This window comes from Ixodes scapularis, unplaced genomic scaffold (genome assembly GCF_016920785.2).
Source record: "Ixodes scapularis isolate PalLabHiFi unplaced genomic scaffold, ASM1692078v2 PGA_scaffold7__128_contigs__length_106722199, whole genome shotgun sequence".
In the NCBI taxonomy this organism is placed as follows: Eukaryota; Metazoa; Arthropoda; class Arachnida; order Ixodida; family Ixodidae; genus Ixodes; species Ixodes scapularis.
In genome coordinates this window covers 69,123,228-69,146,498 of record NW_024609882.1, presented here as the reverse complement: position 1 = coordinate 69,146,498, position 23,271 = coordinate 69,123,228, and the positions used below count along the sequence as shown (strand labels likewise).

The 23,271-nt window shown below is 41.5% G+C and overlaps 1 pseudogene; it reads right to left on the bottom strand.

Annotated features, from left to right (window-relative positions):
• The window catches only part of LOC115326244, an 81,919-nt pseudogene that overhangs the window by 57,239 nt on the left and 1,409 nt on the right, over window positions 1–23,271 (bottom strand).

Below are 23,271 nucleotides of genomic sequence, written 5' to 3'. Positions count from 1 at the left end.
AAAGCGAAACGCGCTTATCAGATTGTGCTGAGCCCCCCGTGAGCGTCCTCCCTTCGAAGCAGAATGATATTGCCCGGAGCGCTCGCAGGGCCCCCGCCAGCCACCACCTCGGCCACGCGCTCCTAGTGGGTCTTTTATATTGCCGGAGACTGTATGTGTGCTCAATGTACATATTCAGCTGATGCCAGTATTACGTATAATGTATTCACATCTGTGTATAATTAAAGTGCAGAAAGGGCTAAGCTAGAGGCTAAGCTGGCGCTTGTGTCTTCCGGAATTTCGGTTGAAAATTGAAGCAGACAGCAGGCAGTAGACTTTTCCAGTCCTCCCGTGCATTCCTAAGTGAAAATGTACGTGATATTTTTCCCTTCGCAGGGAGCAGGTACGTAGCCAGGGGGGAGGCCCATGCCGCCCCCCCCCCCCCCCCCCGAAATCTTCCGTTTTGCTGGGACCTCCTCTCCCACCTCCCCCTCATACAGCATTTTGTCATAAACGCCCCCCCCTCCCCCCCCCCCCCCCGCCCCGAAACAAAATCCTGGCTACGTGCCTGGCAGGGAGTAAGAGATATCACCATAGTGTCTTTGCTCGTAACGGGTAGCTTTATTCATATTATAAAAGTGTAATTTATTTAGTTAATGTTTTTTTTTTTTTTTTATAACTGAGCGATGATTTAGTTAGCAAAAACTGAGACCCAGGTCTATGTTGTACAGCATGGTATGTCAATACAAGCTATCAATTAAGCTAAAGAAATAATTAAAAAGCAAAACGCAAAAAAAAAGAACACTGGGTTACCGCTTTATTTTGATTATTCATGCACAGTTTGTTACTAGTCCAGTACGTGTTCTTCGTTCCATAACTCCAGGCTTCGTACTTGTAGTTTGTTTTGATTGTTTGATTTCGCATATACTAGCATCATGTTGGTGTTTTGTCAAGCTGATTCACTGTGTGTGCTTCATAGGATTGACGATATGCGTAAATACGTGCCCTATGATAGCAGTTTGCAACGCCAGCGCATAATATACATGTGTTTTGGACTATTTTTAGCGCAGTGTACGACGCCAGAAATTCTAAATAAACACGCTCTGACACGTATTTTTGTAGATCCAATAGTAAAACGCTTCCAACGTTTTATTCCGTCACAACAATAAGCAACATTTGCTCTTATAATCGAGCCCGAAGAGAAAACACATTTGCGTTTTCACATCGAAATGCATTGCCGGAAGTCAAAATTAGACTGGTTGCTGTCTGCATAAAAATGCAACAGCACACTAACGCCACCTGAGACTCTAGTGTTTATTGAAATAACTGTATGGAAGGGCCCGGAGCTTAATGGTGGCGTGAGCAAATAAAGATATTTTTGTAGCGCTTGACTTGGGCAGTATTTAGCGCCACCTAGCCTAGCTACTCACAATTCTTCTGCTTGACCCTCTCATCTGGTGGCAAGCGATTTAATATTGTTTAAAGGAATACTCAACCGAAAGTTGGATTTCAAAAAATAAGCCCGCAGAAGGGACGAACGGGGCGCTACAAACTTAAAAACATCACTCATACATCGATATCTCAAGCGAATGGCCATAATTTTGGAAAAGAAGGGCGCGACCAAGCGAGGTCTTTGACGTCATTGTTCTCCGGGAGAGTTTGAGAATGAGGGGGAGCGGCGTCGCTTCTCACCTCCTCGCTTCGGTTCACCAGCTCGACGGGACGTAGCGAGGAGGAGAGAGAATGGGAGTCGTGGCGTGATGTGTCTCGTCGGCCTCGTCGTCCGTGTGCAATCGCGTACTCCGTTTCTAAAAATACGGCGATCCGTTAGAGATATCGCTGAATGAGTGATGTTTTTGGGTTTTCATGTGAAGGCTGGACAAATAAGCGGGACGCCTATCCGTTCAGCCTTGTTTCGTGAGCTCTAAATTTCGGTTCAGTATCCCTTCAACGCTCCGAGATAGTTTCTGGTTACAGCCAAATAGTCTGCTTCAAATTTGACCTTTTCAAGAGCGGCTTTTGGTTTTGCGGTTGGCTTACCACTCTCCGTGATCTACGGTAGATAAAGCAATCGCGGCTCGAGGAATGGAAAAGTAAGACGTAAAGTGAGCGAAGGAACTGGTTATCGGTTTTCTCCGTTTGACATCACAGTGCCGACGGCGAGAAGACTGAGTGACTGCTTTCGAGACGCAAGTTTCTATACCTGCGGCTGCGCTGGCTTGAAAAATACAGTTCGACGAAAACTCGTGTTACGCTTTTATTTGCTGCTCCGCTCGCCCCGTACAATAGACGTAGTGTCCTTGTTAAGCCTAATATTGAGATCGATTCTCTCGATCCGGGGCCGCCATAGTGAGATGCAGACGGCGGACGAACATTGCTCCCCAGTTTTCAGGGACGAAAGTTTCTTCCTTTCTGAAGGAACACGTGCGTCAAGAGAGTTCCCCTCTTTATGGAGGACTGTATAGCCGACGAAACTGATCCCTGGAAAGAGGATTATTTTTGGATATTATGGAGAGGTCCCTGGTTTGATATCCGGACCAAGCGGATTTTTTTCGGTCGCGCACCAGTCACCTAGCTGTGTTTGGTGGTTTGTGTTTGTCCTTTGTCTCTCTTGATCCCATTCTCCAAAGATTTTTTCGTCATTCTCGTCCAGCTCGCTTGCACCTTTGCATTTAATTGCATTATAATCAGAACTATTTGGCCCCTTTTATATAAGAGTGAATCTATAGCTGAGAGACGTCGCCCATTGAGGAAGCCTAACGTCCGGCTGTCTAAACATGTACAAAACACAATCAATTTCTGGTTTCTTTCATTGGTGATATTAAGCGTATTGAAACATGTTTCTAATTTAACTACACAACCACTTTTGCCTGCTTTAGATTGCATTTTTGTGTAGGACAATTCGTGGTCGAAGAAATGCCATAAAAAAGGGAGAGGTGTATTGGAAATTAATGAGTGCATTATTTTTTTTTTTATTTGCTTTATATTGTACATAGGTAGCACAAAAAGAAGTACTAAAACTGCATCATGAGCCGAGATGGCGCATATATTGATCCATTTCTTCACTTCACTTAAATTGACAAATCATTGCTTGAAATAACAGTAAAAATTTTAAGAACTTTTTGTAGTGTGGATAGCAGAGAATGGAGGACGACCAAAAAAATCAAGATACCTAAAAATATTTGTCGTTTTCTTTACATGCCATAGTCTTAAAACAAGCCGCGCGATATTTAAACAAATATCCGTTATAATGAGCCCCACAATACTAACACTAGTGTCTGGCATTATTGTATAAATTACTACGAACAATTTCAATCTACAACGCAAATACTGTTTTTTTTTTTGTTTTTTTATAACAAGTCTGACTGAAAGACAGCAGTGAAGCCGTTTCCCTGGCACGAAACATAACTCATCTTCGGCAGGCTAGGCATTTCCCAAAAGGGACCGGCAAGACCTTCTCTTCTGCTTCATCTGTGTTAGTGTTGACGCCCTTCTTTTTGACGCTGGAAAAGAAAAGCATATTGTGTAATTGCCGCTTGTCAACCTGTTATCTTCCCGAAAACAGCGCGAAAACACAAGAAAATAGGACAAATACGGGAGAGAGGTTGCTCGTAAGAGTCTGTTTCTTCTATGTCATCGTGTTTTCGCGCTCGTTCCACGATGATTTCCCACCAGCTCATTTATCTCTCCATTCTTTTTATCTTCGTCCGATTTCGCCAGCGATATCGTTGTTTCTGCGGCAAAGCGTGTTATTTGGGGTCCGGTGTTTGTCGGGAAAACAAAGACGTCGTAATTGCGTCGATTCGAGTCGCAGGAATAAGGGCTCTGTTGATTTTGCTCCCCTCTTCTGGTGCTGTGTTCCTCTCGCTGGCGAGGTTCGGGCATTAATCCGTCTTCTGCTTTTGCTGGGCCGCGGTCGGGTCGGTAATAGAGTCGTTACCATCTTCCACATCATCCATCTTTATCCGTGCCACTTCCGCGATCCATACGTGCTTCGATGCTCCAGAGTCTGATTGCGATTGTATATTTTATTGATTATACTTACTATGCAACGAGACTAATTTCAATACACATTCAAGTATTTTCGCAACTCTTAGATGTTAAATATACGTTTCTCTTTGAGTTTCACTGCCTAACAGTGCAAAGTATAGCATTTCCTAACAACTTCAATATTGAGCGCTTTGTTCTTAGTTTAAACAAGAAAATATGTGCGCATATTTTGTTCAGGTAATTTCATTCAATTACAGCTTAATAGACGGAAGTCGTACACTTACTGTGTTCACGATTTTATTCCTGTGGTTTCTGTTTTCGCTATGGGCAAATGCCCCAGAGTCATTCGCTGCGGAACGATAAAAATCGCATTCTTGGAGCCCGCCACGCTCTGCATTCCTTGACTTGTAAGCCGAATATAGTAATATTTTGTTTATATTATTGAGCAACCTTGTGTATTTGCACGGGCACCAGAAGCAGTCATGCTCCAAGCTTTTTTGTCAGGTGCCCTCGTCACTATTTTGTAACTAAAAAATATGTTGAATTAGAATTACATTAAGCTGACATCTTGTATAGTCATTTATGTCAGGCAAAACCTTCAAAACCAAAGGCAATTAAAAAGGAGCAAGTTATATGCAAACAAAAAATATATAGCTTTAGTTCTAGACGACCCAAATGCAATTCTTGGACGAATGGAGGTCACCGTAGCTCATGGTCATATTGGAAAATGAGTATTTAGCGAGGCCAGGTCATTGGGAGACAAACTGCAAAAACCCGAGACAAAAAATCATCACTTATACACTAATTTTGTAAAAACGACAATAACGGGTTCTCTTTGTCGATAGGGAGACAGAAATAAGTTTTTTTTTCAGAGAACGATTGATGACGGTGCGTTGATAACTAAGATATAATTTATCCTTAAATGATACTGTGCTTCTTCAAAATTATTAATTTACACTGACTGTACTTTAATACAGAACAGGAATTTACCAGTTTGGTAGAAACGTGTGATAAAGATAATAAATTTTGAATGCGACTTGTAAAGTAGAATTCATGCTTTTTATGACTATAAAGTGCACCAGTGAGAAGATACTGTGGTTGTTTTTGGACACTGAAAATAGACTTATCAATAACAACAATAATAATTATTATTATTATCATAGTGTTATTATAGTGATCTCTACTGCAGATTTTTAAAACGTTAAAGGTCATCACTTAAATTTGAACTGTATGCAGTAACTTGCGGTGATTACACCCAAATTCCGTACTTTGGATGCCTTTTTTCTCTATTTAACGATTGATGGTGGCGTTAGTACCATCAAGCTTATCGTGTGTTGGGGATTTGTGCGTATTTTTGTAAATGTTTAGGGCATTTTTGTTTTTAGGGCTCGTTCGTTGTGTGTGTTTTCTGTACTATTGATTTATGCCCTGTAATACCTTACACGTTTACTCAATGCACCTGTACTAAAACCGCGAGGTTGTTCCTAGGCACTTGAATAAAAACATTGATCGATTGATTGATGTATTGATTACTCTATTGAAAAAAACAGCTTAAGCTGGTCCCAGCTTCAAGCTAGATTATTGCCCCAGCATGCCCAGCTTGGCATGCTGGTCATGTGGTTGATCTGGTCATACTGGTCATGCCGGTTGATCTGGTTATACTGGTCATGCTGGTTGATCTGGCCCCAGCTTAAAATTGAGTTAATGCCCCAGCATGCCCAGATTGGCATGCTGGTCATGCTGGTTGATCTGGTCCCAGCTTCAAGCTGGGTTATTGCCCCAGCATGCCCAGTTTGGCATGCTGGTCATGCTGGTTAAATTGGTCACGTTGGTAGACCTCCCAACCAGTTTAACCTCTTTAAATTAATGCACAGGATAAACAAGCCAATCTCTTCAGAAAAGCCAACTCGAAATCCAATTTATTATTTTTGTACTTGCGGTCGCCTCGAGTGAATTCAGATGCTACATATCCTCGGCGCTGACACAGTACTAACCGACGCACTGATTGTGGTTCTCGGTGCAAAGCCAACAATGTTAATAAAACCAGATTGCTTATCTTTCAACACGAAAAATACTAAACACACGCCAAAACAGGCAATAGCAAACGAAAATACTACATGGATGAGAGAAGCGAACCTGGGTCCCGCCAGTGATGGGGCAAAGCGGCAACTTGCGTGGCCGGCAGAGGCGAGAAAATTCGTGTGGCTTGGATTGCATTGGCGATACTCCTCGGCACCACCACCATTCACGAGCACACACACGTTCGAAGACACGAAGCGACGCCTCAGTCGGGACGTCCGACATCTTCTTGCACTGAACGGAGTGCCGTTCGCTGTCTCCTCAAAACCCGCTTCGCTTGCACCGTCGTTCAACTAGTCTCTAAACAACGCGCACACAGCCGTCCCTTCGAAAATCTGCCCAAGAGAGCCAAACGCGTCTCAAATTCTCCGCTCCTACCCACTCTCTCTCTCTCTCTTTTCTCGCACACAAAGGTAGCTTGCAGCGCTCCTGACGCGCCCGGTCGTCTACCAAAAACGAGAGGACAAAGAACAGGACGTGGCCTCGTTCCAGCCTAAGCTGACTTTGAGTGGTTCAAAAGCTATTTGTGCAGCAGAAACGCATACGTCCGTGTCAACAATGGGCCATCTTCTGGTGTTTCTGAGGGATCTTCTTATGTCGCCTTTTGTTTTCAATTTTTGTAAATGATGTCTCTCGTGTAATTTCAGATTTCATGTTTCTTCAGTACTCGGATTATATAAAAATCTACAAGAAACTAGTGACGCTAGGGGATTGCACTAAGCTTCAGGAGGACTCATGGGCCCTCGTCGGGTTGTGCTGAGATAATGATCTTTGTATGAACCGTTCTAAAACTAAAGTCACGACTTTTCTCTCGTAAGACGCATAATACGTCTTGTTTATATGACATCCACGACGAAATCTTGTCTCGTGTCCATGAAATGAAAGATATCGGTGTCATGCTTGACTTATATATGAGATTCAATAGACATGTAACCAATGTGGTCAACTCGCCACTCCGCACTTTGAGCGCCGCATATCCTGAAATGAAAGAGTTTAAAAACCCGCCTGAGTTTCTCAGATTCTACTCTTCTCTGGTAAGGTCACAGCTGGAGTACGCCTCTGTTGTGTGGAATGGAATTTCAAGAACTTCTTTTGTTAGGATTGGGAGTGTTAAAAAGACGTTCATTTCTAGTACGAAACATTGCGATCAAGAGGTGGATGTACCTCGTAAGAATTTCAAAGATGAGCTAAAACTTATCAAATTACTTAACCTGAATCGGCGTGGGGAGAAAGCAGAATTGTTTTTTTTTTGTTTAAGGTCGAGGACGACTAACCGATTTACCGCACATCTTGTCTCTAGTAAGTTTTAGGGTTTCACGCTCACCTACACGTCTTCAGGGACCTTTTTATATTTCTCGAATGTTTTATGAACTAGTCCCAATCCTCATGTTTTCTGAAAGTTAGAATTGTCACTCGAAAGCGCTTGATATATTTAACTCATGCTATAGGGCTTTACATCAATTTAGTGTAAACCTGCTCAGCTTTAGTAGGACTGAATAGTACTGAATGTCTCACTGTGTGAAATTTATTGTTTTTACAATATGGGTTTGCTGCAGATTTCTCGTTCCTTCGCGTTTACTTTGAACGCTTCAACCTTCCCTTGCACGCAAGACTCTCACCAGAAGAATACTTAACTTCGTTACCATTCTGCATTTGTTGGGTCTTGCGTAAAATTGTGTTTTTGTGTTTTCTATTAGTTTGTAATTTGAAGTGTACCATCAAGACCACGAGGTTGCTCCCGGACACTAGAATAAGGAATGATTGCTTGATTGATTAAAATTATTATTATTATTATTAATATTACTATCAAGCAATTAATGATTATTTACTTCGAATTAAATATTTAATAATTAATTAATATTATAAATGTATCAGGGAGAAGCTGTGACTGTATATTTCTGAGTGCATATGTTGGAATCGCCATCATCACCAACATTGTTCTGCATCTGTAGTTGCGTTTGAGTTTTGAACTTCTTGTTTGTGGGCACTCGTTTAAGCATGAACTGTAGGGTGCTGTCCTACAAACCTCTTCTGGCTTTGACAGGCCCGTGTATCTGCCTTGTTAAATCCGTGTTCAAATAAATTTATTATTATTATTATTATTATTATTAATCTGTAAATCTAATTTTATAAGATCCCTCCTTGTCGTTTTATAGACCACCTTCAGAAAATGTATCTTCGTTTTTAAATGAGCTGCGCAGGAGTTTAGGAAATGTTTGGTCTACTGATCAGCTTTCCTTTGTGGGAGACCTAAATATTGACCTTCTCAAGCCTTCAAAATCTATTGTGTGGGATTATTTAAATATCCTGGCAGACTACGGTGTTGAAAGTATTATTAACGCTTCCTCTAGGTAAGAATACTCATCTGACAATCTAGTTATATCTTGCATTCATCACGTAAACATTAGGAATTCAGGAGTTTCAGTAATGTCAGCGGCAATTGCGCGAAAAGGGAGACAAATACCTTGTGGGATGTCGAATTTTCTTCGATGTCATTTCAGACACTCCTGAACATGGGAGTCATGCAGCAGCAATATTCGATTCGAGTCGACTTGATATCTTAATTTCTAAGTATGACTAAAATAAGCGTATCGAAAATTCCGAATATTATGGTGCCTATGCCAAGTTAGTTGATCTAATCGTAAATGTTAAGGAAATTAGCACGAAAACTATTAGGATCAAAAATGTCAAACAAAATTAACCTTGGTTAACCGCTGACATTCTCTCAGTGTTAGAGTAAAATACGTTTTATGGGCGAGATGCCGTCATTTTCCACAGAACAGAGTTAAAATTACAATTTCAGAGTCATATAAATTGTACAAATGCGCGATTTCTGTGACTCTGGCGTTCAAAGAAACGCTAACATTTCCAACAAAAATATTTCCTTCGATACGTCGGCAATCGCGAATACTTTTGATCGCATCTTTGCTTCGGTTGGGGGTGTGTCACCCGACGATCTTATCACGGCCATTAATTTGCAATATTCCATTTGTCATTCGCCTTTCGGCCCAAAATAACTGTGGAAGTTTTAAGTATATTTTATTCAGCTTTAAGCCCAACAAGGCACCTGAAGCGGACAATATTCGTCCTCGCGACTTACGGTGTAATTTTGATGCTATGAGTAATATTTTATTATATATTTTAAACGGTACACTCTATGAAACAAATTGTATATTCTTACACCTCTTTTCCTATATACGACACCCCAAAACATCAGTTCGACGTACAACGGGCTGACGTCGAACCGACGGTACCAACTTTCACAAGCGGCTTGATAACCGACTGGTACAACTTATTAAAATAGATAATGTACGTGTCGCTGACTATGAAAAAGAGTAACACAGTTTCTTGGCCCTACTGCAAAACGTCAGTGTTTCTTTCTTGTTGTAGTCTCTGATACGTACTTCATCTGTTTAATAAAAAAATATATCACCGTTCTCAAGCCGCTCGTAAAAGTTGGCGTCGTCTGTTCGACGTTAGTGCGCTGAAGGTCGAACTGAAAATTTGGGGTGTCGTGGCTGTCAGAATATACCTTTTTTTTTTTTCTGAGAGTGTATTTTCAGTTCAGGGATCATTTCTATTGGGCTTAAAAGTGCTTTCGTAAGACCAGTTTACAAAGGGGGCACGTAAAACAACGTAGAAAGCTACAAGACGATCTCCATTCTTCCGTGCTTAGTAGCATTACAACTTGAAAAACACACTTTGGAAAACTCTGACAATTTTCTTCGGTAAGTTTAATTTATTAGCTCCGTCGCAGTATGGTTTTATTGCGGGATGTGGCAACGAATGTTTACTGAAATACCTGGTAGATTCATTACGTAGCACGTTTGAAAAAAACAAATATGCCTACGCTCTGTTTGTATACGTTGCTAAGACGTTGGGCTCTATCAATCATAAAATACTTCTGAAAAATTAATAAGACAGTGAACTGGACCAGTTAGTTGACGTTGCACATGATGGGGATAGCAGCTCAGAGAACACGGACTATGAAGAGGAACATGCATGACAGGACAATGCTGTACTCGCAACTGACACGCTTCACGGTTGGGGAGAGTGGTCCTGTATTTGTGTGCGATCTTTAAAGATACTGTGTATGTTTTTTTCTATCTTTGTTTTCTTTATTAATATTCTTCAGTTCCGAGTACAGCATTGTCCTGTTGTGTATTCTCTTCGTAGTCCGTCTTTTTTTTAGCTGTTTTCCCCACCATGTTCTGAAGAAGCTTTTTGTCTGCGGTTTCAGAGGTCCTTTTTTCAACTTCAAGATTTTCCAGCAAACCGGACGTAGCATGTTTCAGTTTGCAATACCATGATTGCCAAAATTTCCTTGAAAGCAGGAGTCCAACTGGGTTGTATTTGATCCCCACTTTTGTTCAATTTTTGCGTAAACGAGCTCGCGAAATCTGTCTCAGAATGGCAAATATCTCAATAAGCAGATGATACGCTGTTAATGTCAACGCACACAAATTATAACGGTGCGATTAACATATTGCAAGCCAATACTACCCCGGTGATAAACTGGTTTGACGAGAATCTTATTAAAATTAACATTCATAAAACAAAACGGATGTGTTTCAATAGTCCCTTAAGACGTATCATTTCCCACGTTCATTTTGTGCTACACTCGTCAAACCGTACGAGCTGCAGATGTAACCCTTTCGAATATGTTAATTCGAATACGTATTTAGGAATTTATCTTTATGTGATATGGTCCAGACACTTTCACCTTAGTTACGCAGCTAAAAAGCTTCAAAAGTGTTTATACCAAATATAAATAACTACTGCGCTCGTTTTATGTCCCTGGACTTTTTAACGGCCTCTCCAATGTCATTTTTAGATTAAATTAAAAACGTAAACTTGAAATAAAAATTTTTTTCATGCGATGTTCTGTATTGTGTTTTCTGCCTATGTCGTTGTTGATTTTCCATGCCATTATGCGTGGTGGTATATGCTATTTTTTGCGTTTTTTCTTTCTTTTTTAGGGTTAACTGCAATTATTGTAACTTGTGTTTGCTGTTATGTTATATTTATATATAACTGTTTTTCCTTTACGTCGATGCCGAGTCTAGTGCTACAAGCCGCTTTTGTCATTTAACGGACTCGCTTTCTTTTGTATTTATGTTGTTTTTTTTCAAAAATATTACTATTATTATTCTTTTATTATTACAGAAACAATATAATTCTTTAGATAACCGATAATAAATGACTCGAGATTTCAAAATAAAATCAAGAAGATTGCAAATAAACTTGCTCAGAATATAAAATTTGGAAATCAAACGTTTTAAAACGCATATTTGTTTTTTCAGCAATTAAAAAGTGATTACGGTCATTTCAAAACAAATTCGTGAGAATATTTTTTTATTTGGTGACTCAAATTACCGCGTGTTAATACAATTTTGAACTCTAGCAGCCTAGTACGTCTCTGGAGTTTTTATGATAAATCCTAATGCACATACATTTCTAACCTAGAGCATTCAAACTACGAACTTGGGGAAATAGGTAAATTCTATAGCCCTCACCCCGCCCCCTCGCTCTCAGGCTATGGGAATTGCAGCCGCTATACTTACCCCAGGTCTAGGCTCCATGTTCTACTGGTCGGAGAGAACGATTAAATTATATGTAGCCCATCTTTTATATTTTTATTCAAACACAGTGAACATCAAGAATAAGAGCCATACATTTTTTGAGTGCAAAAACAAGCCGATTTATTTTAATTTTATAAAGAGCATCGTACAAACACGAAGGATGACCATGAACGTATATACTGATGCCGTTCAGCCTCACGCTCATTCGTCAAATAAAGAGCGTCCCTCCAGGATAACCATAAAACAATCTGCTAACCACCTTTTCGAATGGCAGTGCATACCATAGCCAGTTACAGGTTTAAAAGAATATTTTGGAGGGAAAAGAGGGCTTGAGAGGAGGAAGCAAACGGAATGCTGGAGAGGAGAGGAGGAAACCTCCTCCTCTTTCCAGCGTTCCGTCTGCTTCCTCCTCCCCAGACGTCCTTCCCTCGAAACCTTTTTTTAACCTGTAACTAACTAGAGTCTTCATTTTGTACTTGCCCGCGTGAAACAGCAATAACTAGGCCTAATATCAGGATTATGTCACTGTGAACGATATAGTTCGTAGAAACTGCCCTATAGTTAAGCATCGTGGATATACTCATTGCACCAACAAGTGTGGGCGCCCAGCACAAATCTCCAGAGACGTCAGGTTGCCGGATGCGTCAGTGTAGGTGTGTCTGAAGACCGTTGCCATACAAACGCTGCCGCCATTAAACAAAGGCAGTAGTTCAGAATGGCCGAGGATGACTACCGCGGGTAAAAGTGCGGATTTCAAAATAAAAAAATGTCTTCCAAAATGTTTGCAGATTAACTTCGTAGATACAGAACAAGTATACTTTTTGTTGTGAAAATCCTGCTTCAAAGCACACGTAGATATTCAATCTTGACATACACATGCTCTTTTATTTTTTAAACGGTGAGGTGGCTGGACCGTTCAACATCTATTTTATTAGGTTTCGCAATTTTATTTTGATTTTGGTTTGTAAGTCTTTTTGTTTACTGCGGTCACTGACAGCTTAAAAAAAACTGGGGGCTTGGCGAGTCCCTAGCTTTTTATTATCAATACCGCAATCAAGTAAATTTAATCACCTGCACTTTTGCACCGCCACCTTGCGCCTGCTGAAGGAGTATGACTTTAGCCCAATGTTACTAAAACACTCAGTTGGGAAACTCGCCGTCGAAACTTGGGCCGCTGGCGTCCACCGAGACCGAGCTAAATACGACAACAGCGCCACTCTTTATCATTTGGCTGTACTGTGGTCACCTTGAGCTTTTACAAAGCATGTTTTTGAGTAAAAACAAACAGAAAAGACTCTTTTTGTATGAAATTAGTTGGAGTTTAGTACAAAATAATGGGCGCGTGATGTTTTTAAAATCTTTGGTTTGCAGGGTTTTGCGGCACAATTAATATTGCTTTTATACAACCACGCCTCCGCGGTGCTTTTAGGTAGCGCGTCCCGACCTAGGTGCATTTTAACTTCGATAGTAAGTTGCGGCGCGTCCGCTGGGGAGACGGGGGTGGCACCCCTGTGACCTCTTCCACTGTATCTGTTTCGACGCCAAAATGGCCGATTAAAGCCAAAATAGAAGTAACGTGCAGTTCCTCGATTGGCCGCTGCGGGAGAAATGGTAGCGTTGTGTTCGCCATTAGCTCGGTTCTGGAGGACAGATCGGGGCCACTTTCGCAGAGCAATCTCGATGGCAGTTTCCCAACTGAGTTTTTAAGTAACGTTGCTTTAGCCCAACACCGAGCTTCGCACACGCTCCAAATCTTTCACTAATTTACTACTTAGTGATGTTTTGGCGGCGCTCAGCAATTGTATATTTGGAACCATGTCATTTTTTAACCAATACAAAAGCCATTTCCCAACTTTCAGATCCGACTCGTCATGCCGATTCACCTGCTATATTATTTCTCCATGGCCGTTTAACTAACCTGCCCAGGCCGTATGTGTATAGCTCGCACGACTTTCTTTTTAAACAAATAGTAAAACCTGGAAAAAGGACGCTATTCAACTATGTTCAGATACGCGAATACATTTTATACAATAGGGATATTATGTTCCGCCGGAAACTACTCTTGTTAATATCACTCTGTTTATTACATTCGAAGTTATAATTAAAACAAACACGTTTAAATTTTTGCGTCAGAATTGTGTGCGCGTGGAAAGACTTTATTTCGTTATAAGTTTGACACAAATTCCTTCACCCCTTTAGTAGTTTCGGTAAAACAACTTCCCCGAAATAAAAATACGCCTATTAAAGTTAAAAGGACGGAAATCCCCATTTCGCAATACATTCCTCTCTGCTACATGAACGTAATCACCATTCCTAAAATGCTACGTATGTAGTATCCAAATGACCATAGACTCGATTCGAAGTTCTCCATTCTAATCACGTCTCCACACCTTCATTTATTCACTGAACGTATTTTCTTAATTTTATTTCTTGCTGCTTCGCGAGATGGCTGCCATTAACCTAAAGCTACGTTAGCGAGAAGAACGCGGCCAACCTCATTTGATAGGGAATGCTTGCGCAGCTTTTACTCGGTTAGCGATTTCGTGCCAGCTAAAGTAATGACGTTTGTACGGCAAAGAACTCGCAAAATTGAGATCTTGAACGTTCTTGGCTTGCACACATAACTCTGATAGTTGCGTCGTTACGATGTTACGACATCGAAATCCTTACATGTTTTTATTTGCGCGTTGCTATTTAGTACAGAACGCGTTTTATCAGCTGAATTGCTTGAGAAAACCGTCCCGAGGAAGCGTCATGAAGGACCATCACGTCAATTTTCTCGACAATTTGAGCGGGGAAATGGAAGACGTGGGAGTATGTCATGTGATCGAAAGCCCCGTGACGTTTAATTCACAACTAAATTTTGCGGGAAAATTGATGTCACGTGACGTGACCGCGTTATGTATTCTCAAGTCATGTGACTTCAATTTTTGTGAGGTAATTCGGATAGGTGGTTTGTGCTGGATACATTCCATGCCCCACAGTCTTTTTCAGCGTGATGAATCTTGTGTAGATTGTTTTAGGCCTAAAAAACCATGTACCATTAAAAGAATTATGACTTAGAAAGAAAAGAAAAAAAATCTCGAACTAAACCTGGTTTTTGGCCATATCATCAGTCACCAGAGCAAGTATCGCAGATAGGCCACCATTACTAAGAATACAATATAACCATCGATTACACTAATTAGCAGTCACTTAAACTAGGACGACATTTCTAAAAGTGTTTACGAGTTCCACATATTCGTTCATATTTGATCGCTTAAACAGAAGTGCAGTCACGCTGTAGAATGAAATGACTGGAATGTAAATTACTGTGTTGTAAAATAATGTTATGCTTAGGTTTGTGATAGAAATGATTCAACACTTCATCCAGCTAAAATTACGCCAGACAACAACAGACAAATTTCCGACTATGTCTGCCTTTATCTGTTCTATGTCCCTTCATTCGTAGAGTTACGCATTTTTTCTTGTTTCACTACCAGGTTCTTTTATATCACGGGAAGCTGCCGCGAGCTATCTTGCACAAAGGGCTCATATTTTCTTAAAGTGGTACTCTGCCGACTGTTTTATAACTACCAAAGCTAACCTAATTGCTTTAAATATCCGAGCCTTACTGATCTCAGCTTGCTCTTTATAAAGCTTCTAAATTTCAAAATACTTTTTTAAGGCGGAAAGTAACTTTCACCACAAAAATCAACATTGGATTTTTTTTCAGTATTTTTCGGTGGTTCAACGTCACTGGCGAAAACAGTAGGCAGTCTAAAATAACAATATCATGCGTTTTATTTCGTCGTAGCAGCGCAAGTGCTAAAGGAAGCTTCTAAACACCAACACGTTGTCACGTTGTTTACAAACAAGCCCGTGTTTGCACGGGATGCAGTGTACGCATGCGCGTTGCCGACAGCAGCGCCACCGCTGTGGCCGGAAGTCAGAAAGTTGAGTTGTCGAACAGCATTCAATGCACACCGAGGCCACTTTGCTGGTGAATATGGGCGCTTCTCCCGGCGGTTAAAGTTGCTACAAGTAAACTTTTGAGGTCAATTGAGCGGCTCCGCGGGGACAAGAAAAAAAAGGTACCTTGCTCTCCAGGAAAATGGCTGCCTTAAGTCTGCGTTCGCCTCGAATTCTCAAGTCCGGTTTCGCGCGCAGAAAGAGAGAGAGAGAGGGAGTGAAGGAGGCTCGAAATGGTAATTGGCATAGATCTCTGTACTCTCGAAGCGGCGTGTAAGTTTATTTCTGAGGGGATGTCATGTCAAGCGAGAATAAAAGAATACGGCAGGAAAGGCGTACCTGTGTTGAGCGGAATCGATCGGCTAGAAAGCTAGGTTATTTCTGCCCACGGAGCCGGTTACGTCACCTAAGAATCCGTCTTGCAGCTATTTTACAAACCGAAATGATATCCGTATTTACCAACAAGCAGGGCCAGATTTCGTGTCCGCTTTTGAGCAAGTTATTTTTCCCAAACTGTAGAGGTGTGGCTGCCGCTGGCGCCACCTTCTCAGTGTCGCCAGCACAGATTTGCGGTGAAACAAAGAATTAGGACCAAAACTGAAAGTATATTCGCTACCTTGAGAAAACAAGGTTATTTTTATTTGATATCGAAATCCCTAGCTCAGGCAAATGTATTGACGCGTTGCAACAATTTCAAAGCAAATCAATGATCATATAAATAGTAAAAATGTCCGAGTGTTCCTTCTAGGTTCATCTTTTACCGGGTCCATTTGTTTCCTGTCCTGGCTTGTTAGACATAACCACTAAGATTTTTCTGCATTAAAAAAAGAAAATTGAAAAAAAGAACAGCAATGATCTTTGTAGTCAATAGCCCTTTAGGATCCATCCTCGTTATAGGAACGTTCTTGTGGTGTCCTAACAGTGTAATCACGCGAGATAAAAAAGTGTTATAGGGCGATCCCATGTTGATGAACAGCATACTCTACTTCCGCTATTCGTTTACATGCATACGGTTACTTATTGGCGTCGTGTTTGGTGCGTGTAAAACGCTGGAACTGGCGAGAATATGCGTCTACGACCTGAATTAGAACGATTTGAGTTGCATAAATAGAAGTTTATTCTAATTTGATCTCCCTGGGAGTCACCTGGGAGACATTTACTCGGTCTTTTGTACAATAACTTGTAATCGGGCTAGTTGGTGAAGGTTATTAAGCGTGGTGTAAGGCAAAAAAAGTGGCCACACTGAAGGAGACACACACACACGCAGGTGTCATTGTGGCCGCCGACGGGTAGACTTCCCCCATGACCGGCCCACCATTGGTCGCAACGAAGACGGGTATAAAAATCGAGTACAAGATGACGCACTGTTGTGCCGCCGACTACTCGTGCAAACACGGTCATCATGTTGCAAAAAAAAAAAAAAAAAAAACTAGACCGAGCTGGGATACGTCGCCTCCGCGCATAGAAAGGCATACGGCGAGATTTCTAGTCGGAAGTATGCTTCGCATGGGACCGCAATATAAAATTAGCCAACGCCACTTTTTAGAGCGCAGCTCTTAGGGGCCCGTTTCCGGCTTGAGCGGCGTCGGCGTCGGCGTCGGCGTTGGCGTCGGCGTCGGCGTCGGCGTCGGCGTAACCGCGCGGTGCATCATGGGAAATGTCCCATAATGCACCGCGCGAGCCCCCCACCGGGGTCACGTGACCTCGTGGGGGGGCACGTGACCCCCCCGAGGTCACGTGACCCCGGTGCATTATGGGAAATGTCCTATAATGCACCGCGCCAGCCCCCCACCGGGGTCACGTGACCTCGTGGGGGCACGTGACCCCCGAGGTCACGTGACCCCCCGGTCACGTGACTCCCCTGAAGTCACGTGACCCCCGCCGATGTTGCGTGACCCCCAGACGTCATCGTCACTGATGACGTCACCGGCATCCACATCGCCATCGTCATCATCACTGATGACGTCATCATCACGGATGACGTCACCGGCATCCACATCGTCATCGTCATCATCACTGATGACGTCACCGGCATCCACATTGTCATCGTCATTATCACTGATGACGTCACCGGCATCCGCATCGTCATCGTCATCATCACTGATGACGTTACCGACATCCGCATCGTCATCATCACTGTTGACGTCATCAGTGACGTCACTGATGTCGCCACCGGCATCCACATCCTCATCGTCATCGTCACTGATGACGTCACCGGCATCCGCATCGTCATCGTCATCATCCTGATGACGTCACCGGCATCCGCATCGTCATCATCACTGATGACGTTACCGACATCCGCATCGTCACCGTCATCATCACTGATGACGTCATCAGTGACGTCACTGATGACGTCACCGACATTCGCATCGTCATCGTCATCATCACTGGTGAAGTCAGCAGTGACGTCACTAATGACGTCAGCGGTACCCGCATCGTCATCGTCACTGATGACGTCATCAGTGACGTCAGTGATGACATTATCGGCATTGGGGGTCACGTGACCCCCAAGGTCACGTGACCCCCCTGGTTAGTTTAACCCCCCCCCCCTTCCAGTGCCCTTCCCTCCTCCTCCTCAAGAGCTGCGCTCTAATTCGGCGTTACAGGGAGTTGTAAGCAGCTTTCATTTTTTTTCTCTCGTATTCCCTTTAATTTAAATAGAATATTCAATACACCTCACTATAGACCTATTTCTTTGACGTGCATTTGCTGCAAGCTAATGGAACATGTCATTCATAGTAATCTCATTGCTCATCTAAACGTCGAAAAGTTTCTTATTCAAGATCAACACGGATTTCGTACTGGAGCATCCTGTAACACAGTACTTATTGATGTCTTTCATTTTCTTTCTGGAGCCATTGACGCTAGAGACGAAGTGGATTGTTTGTTTTTGGATTTTTGAAAGGCATTTGACCTTGTAGATCATGATTTGTTATTTTATAAACTTAGCTTACTGTCACTGCATAGCAACGTACTGGCTTGGATTAAAGATTACCTAAGTGGACGGGGGCAATGTGTCGTGCTCGGTGGGGAAAATCTGAGTATGTAAAAGTCGAGTCTGGTGTCCCCCAGGGCTCGGTACTGGGTCCTCTGCTCTTTCTGATCTATATAAACGACATTATTTCTGGCATGCAATCGTATATTCGATTATTTGCGGACGACTGTGTTATTTATAGATTAATTAATGATTCTAACGATATTAATACTTCACAGAGTGATCTAGATAAAATTTCTGTATCGTGTAAAAATTGGAGAATGAACCTAAATGTTAAAAAGTGCGGGCATGTTAAATTTACTAAGAAAAAAAATCCCACTACTTCCGTGTACATGATAAATAATGAAATAATTAAACCTAGCTCGAATGTAAAATACCTAGGTGTTATGTTATCTAATGATTTAACGTGGACGGGACATGTTGAAATGATAGCCCTAAGGGCAATACGAATGCTTAATTTTGTACGGAGAAATTTTCGGCAAGCCCCGAGGAACATTAGAGAAATTTTATACTTTACATATACCCGTCCGTGTATGGAATACGCCTCAGTTGCCTGGGACCCACGCCAAAATTATTTAATAGACAAACTTGAAAAGATACAATATCAATGTGCTAGATTTGTACTAAACTATTACGACCTTGGAGCGAGTGTCACTAACATGAAACATGCCTTACATTGGGAGAAACTCAGTGAGCGTAGAAAATTGTTTAGGATGAAATTTTTAGATGATATCTACAACAATAGACTATTAATTAACAGAGATGCCTTTTTACATGAACCGTTTTATGTGTCCGAAAGAGCAGATCACCCCAAGAAGATTAGACCGTACTCTTGCCGCACCGACACCTTTGCTTTTTCCTTCTTTCCGAAAACCATTGAAGAGTGGAATAGGTTGCCGAAAGATGTGCTTCCGGCAAATTTGGTTTTTTGAATTTTCAATTGTGTAGTGTTTTTATAGACAGTATGTTTTTATTTAATTTCATTATTGATCCATAGAAAGTGTTTTGCTTTTTTTGTTTGTGTATTACTTATGTTCTAGAACAAAAGTGTTTGTATGAAACCCACCCCCTGCAATAATGCCTCACGGCGAAGCAGGTTTTTTTCTGTAAATAAAAAAAAATCCCCAGGGTAAGGCAACCTTTTTAGAATTCTGAATTGCCTTCTTGGCGATACATAATGCGTGCAGAAACATCTAGTCGACCACGAGGCTTAATAGGTCCTTTTAAAAGCTGCGCGCCACCTTGAGGCCGCTCCGCCCTTTATCAGAGTCCACCCTTGGTTGGGCAGGTACGCTGAGCATGTATGGGACACGAGGGCTCTGTGAGGGCACTGCGAGGACTGGGATTCACCGAAACGCTTGGTTCCTAAAGAGCAACAAACGTCCATATTGCTGTTCTTTAATTTTTTTTTTTTTTTACATTGCGGGGTAGAGCTTTTTTGATTTGTATCAAACCACCTGAGGGCGGTCGGGGTTCGCTTCGTAGCTTTCGCTCCTGCCACCGTGGGACAGTTCACGCATCGCCCTGTGGTCGAACACTAATGCACACGGATACCGACTACGCTGGAATGTCTGCTGTTTGAGGCCGGCCTAGCGGTAGATGGCGGTTCTTATTCTTTATTTGTTCAAAATTTGCACTCGTGTACTTACCGTTGTCCTGCGAGGCTGATCGCGTCCGGATAGGGATAAAAAACGTTTGGAAGAATATTAGCAAACCCATTAAAACGTCAGCGCCTGAGGGTGTCAGAACTGCCATATACAGAATCGTCGTTCCTTACTTACAGACTTTCTCTAACTATCTGCCCTTCATCATCGCGCCTCTCCTAAATATTAACAAAACAATATAGAAGAAACAGGCGTGAGCGCATCTCAACGAAACTAACGAAGGAATATCTACTCAAGAAGCCGGATGAACATGATATATAAATCATTTTAATTGCATTTAACTTGTAATAATATTAAAAATAATAATAATAATAATAAGAATAATAAGAATAATTTTATTGCACAAATATAAATACAATATATACAAATGCGGGTCCGTCAAAAGCCAATAGCGGCTTGTGGGACTGGACCCGGCAGCGGCGTAGAAAATACCAAAACTATTCACATGAAAACAAAACAAAAGCCATGAATTATTTGAAATGCAAAAAAGAAAAAAAATATTAAAAAATCTGAAAAAAAAAAAAAGAATACAAGCGAAGAAAACCGAACACCAAGAAGGATCTCTTAAAAAGAAACAAGGTCACTATAACACTGAAAGAACAACTATAACACTACAATACTGAATGATACAAATAAAGAAAACCGTACATCATCTAGAATGTCTTGGAGCTACAAAGACAGGGTCAATCAAAAAAGCAGAAACACGACAAAAAAAAAATAGTACTTAACAGTCACTTGAAGGAGCTAATATAGGGACAAAAATAAGTATTTAAAAGTTTAGCATATTGCTTTTAGCTGTCTCTTTAACTGACGTTTTGAGTTCAACTCTAAAAAGGAATCGGGTAGGGCATTAAAAAGTTCAGGCACATAAAACGAGCGTAATCGTTTTCCGTACTTGGTATAAACACGAGGAACGATAAAGCGTTCACAGTTCCTTAGAATACGCTCGGAAACACGGGGGGTCTTAAAGGTGGTAATCCAATAATGCTTTATAATGACACTTCTTTTAAAAATAGCTGAAAAACGCGGCAAGCACAAAGATAAAAACAGTTCGTCACTTGGAGTATCGAGAGGAGCGTAAGCTACGCCCCTCAGAATTCCCCTCAATATGCTATCAATTTTATTTTGCCAAATCATCGAACAGTTTGCGTAGACTGTGATACCGTAACGTAAAACACCATAGGCTAAAGAGTTGACCACCATCTTTCGAACAGAAAAAGGAAGAAAGGATTTTGTGGAATATAACATGCATGATACACTTCGGAGCCTTTTAGCAACATAGCTAAGATGCGAGTTCCAGGACATGTCACTATCAAAATATAACCCCAAGTATTTCGCTGTGAAAACATATTCAATAGGTGAGCAGCTGCAGCTAGCACACTTTGACGTGTGGAGCACAAATGGAAAATCAAGGCATTTATGTTTCAATGGACTGCAGAAACACATCAGTTTTGTTTTTTGAACGTTAATTTTGATAAGATTCGTTTGAAACCAGTCCATTACCTTTGTAGCGTTAACTTGTAACAGGTTAAGTGCACTGTGCAAATTTATATGGCGGGAAAGTAACAAAGTATCATCTGCGTATTGAAAGATGTCACCACCTGACATCGCCTTAGCAAGATCGTTCACATACAGATTAAACAGTAGAGGAGACAACACAGAACCTTGAGGAGCTCCGGCTTTAAGAAATACTTTGGCGCTCTGGGTATTGTTAACAGAAACCCGCTGGGTCCGGTTCGTCAGAAAGTCTTCAAGTATATTAAAGAAAGGACCCCTAAACCCGTAGTCAAATAACTTTTTGATTAATATTTTGTGACTAATGGAATCGAACGCCTTAGAAACATCTAAAAAAAGAGCGCAGGCATATTTGTTGTTTTCCAAAGTGTCGTGTACCTTATCCACAAAATCTTCGAGAAGTGAATCCGTGCCACGTCCCGGGATAAAACCGTGCTGAGACGGCGAAAAAAGATCAAACTTTTCCAGGAACGCCGTCATTGCTTTTAAAAGGTGCTTCTCAAGTATCAAAGATAAACACGAGAGAATAGATATTGGTCTGTAACTTTCTACGCTATCATGCTTTCCTCCTTTGTAAAGCGGTCTGACAATGGCACTTTTTAGCCCAACTGGAATGACCCCTGAGCCGATAATCCCATTCATTACGTAAAGCAGAACACCAGACAAAACGTCGAAATTTCGCCGTAAGTCGCTGATGCGAATATTATCTGCTCCGGGAGCCTTGTTAAGCTTAAAACTAAATACAAGATTACGCAGATCCTGCGGTGTCATGCTTGGCAAGAACGCTGAGGCCGAGCAAGAGCGGTTCAAGTTAATAGGAGTGATATTTTCGTCGTTTGATTCACCTGACACGGAAGCAAAGAAGCAATTAAAAGTGTCAGTCGGTTCCGAAATGCTTGGTAATTGCGTCGTCTATCGAAGACTTGTTTGAAACTCCTTTAACTTCATTTACCAAAGCCCAGGTTTTATAAATATCAAAACGTGATCTATGAAACTTATTTTGAAAGTGCTGACGTTTTTTGCAGCGAATTATGGCATTTACACGATTTCTACAACTTTGGCATTGCAAAAGCAATTCTTTATCGTTCGGGAACCGGCGACATCGTGCCCATAACATATCTTTCTCTTTGATCGCAGATAAGACGTCTGTGGTAAGCCAAGGTTGATTCTGCCTGCGTTTTCTTACAGTTATTGTTTTTACGCTCATGGATTTGAAATCCGAAAAAATATCAATTAGCTTAAGATACGCATCCTGGTGATTAAAATTTTCAATAAGTATATTCCAATTATAAGAAGAAATTAATCTATCAAACTGACGGGAATCCACGATTGTTGTTTCTTTTTGCTGTTGTATAGGTTTTTCTGAAATACCACAAAAGTTAATGCGACACGCTACGAAGTAATGGTCCGCCAATTTTCGCAAGATTACTGCCGATGTTACAGGTATACCAGAGTTTCTAACGTTCATATGATCAAGGCAAGACGAAACCAATTTATCGGACAGGTGTTCCTCTCG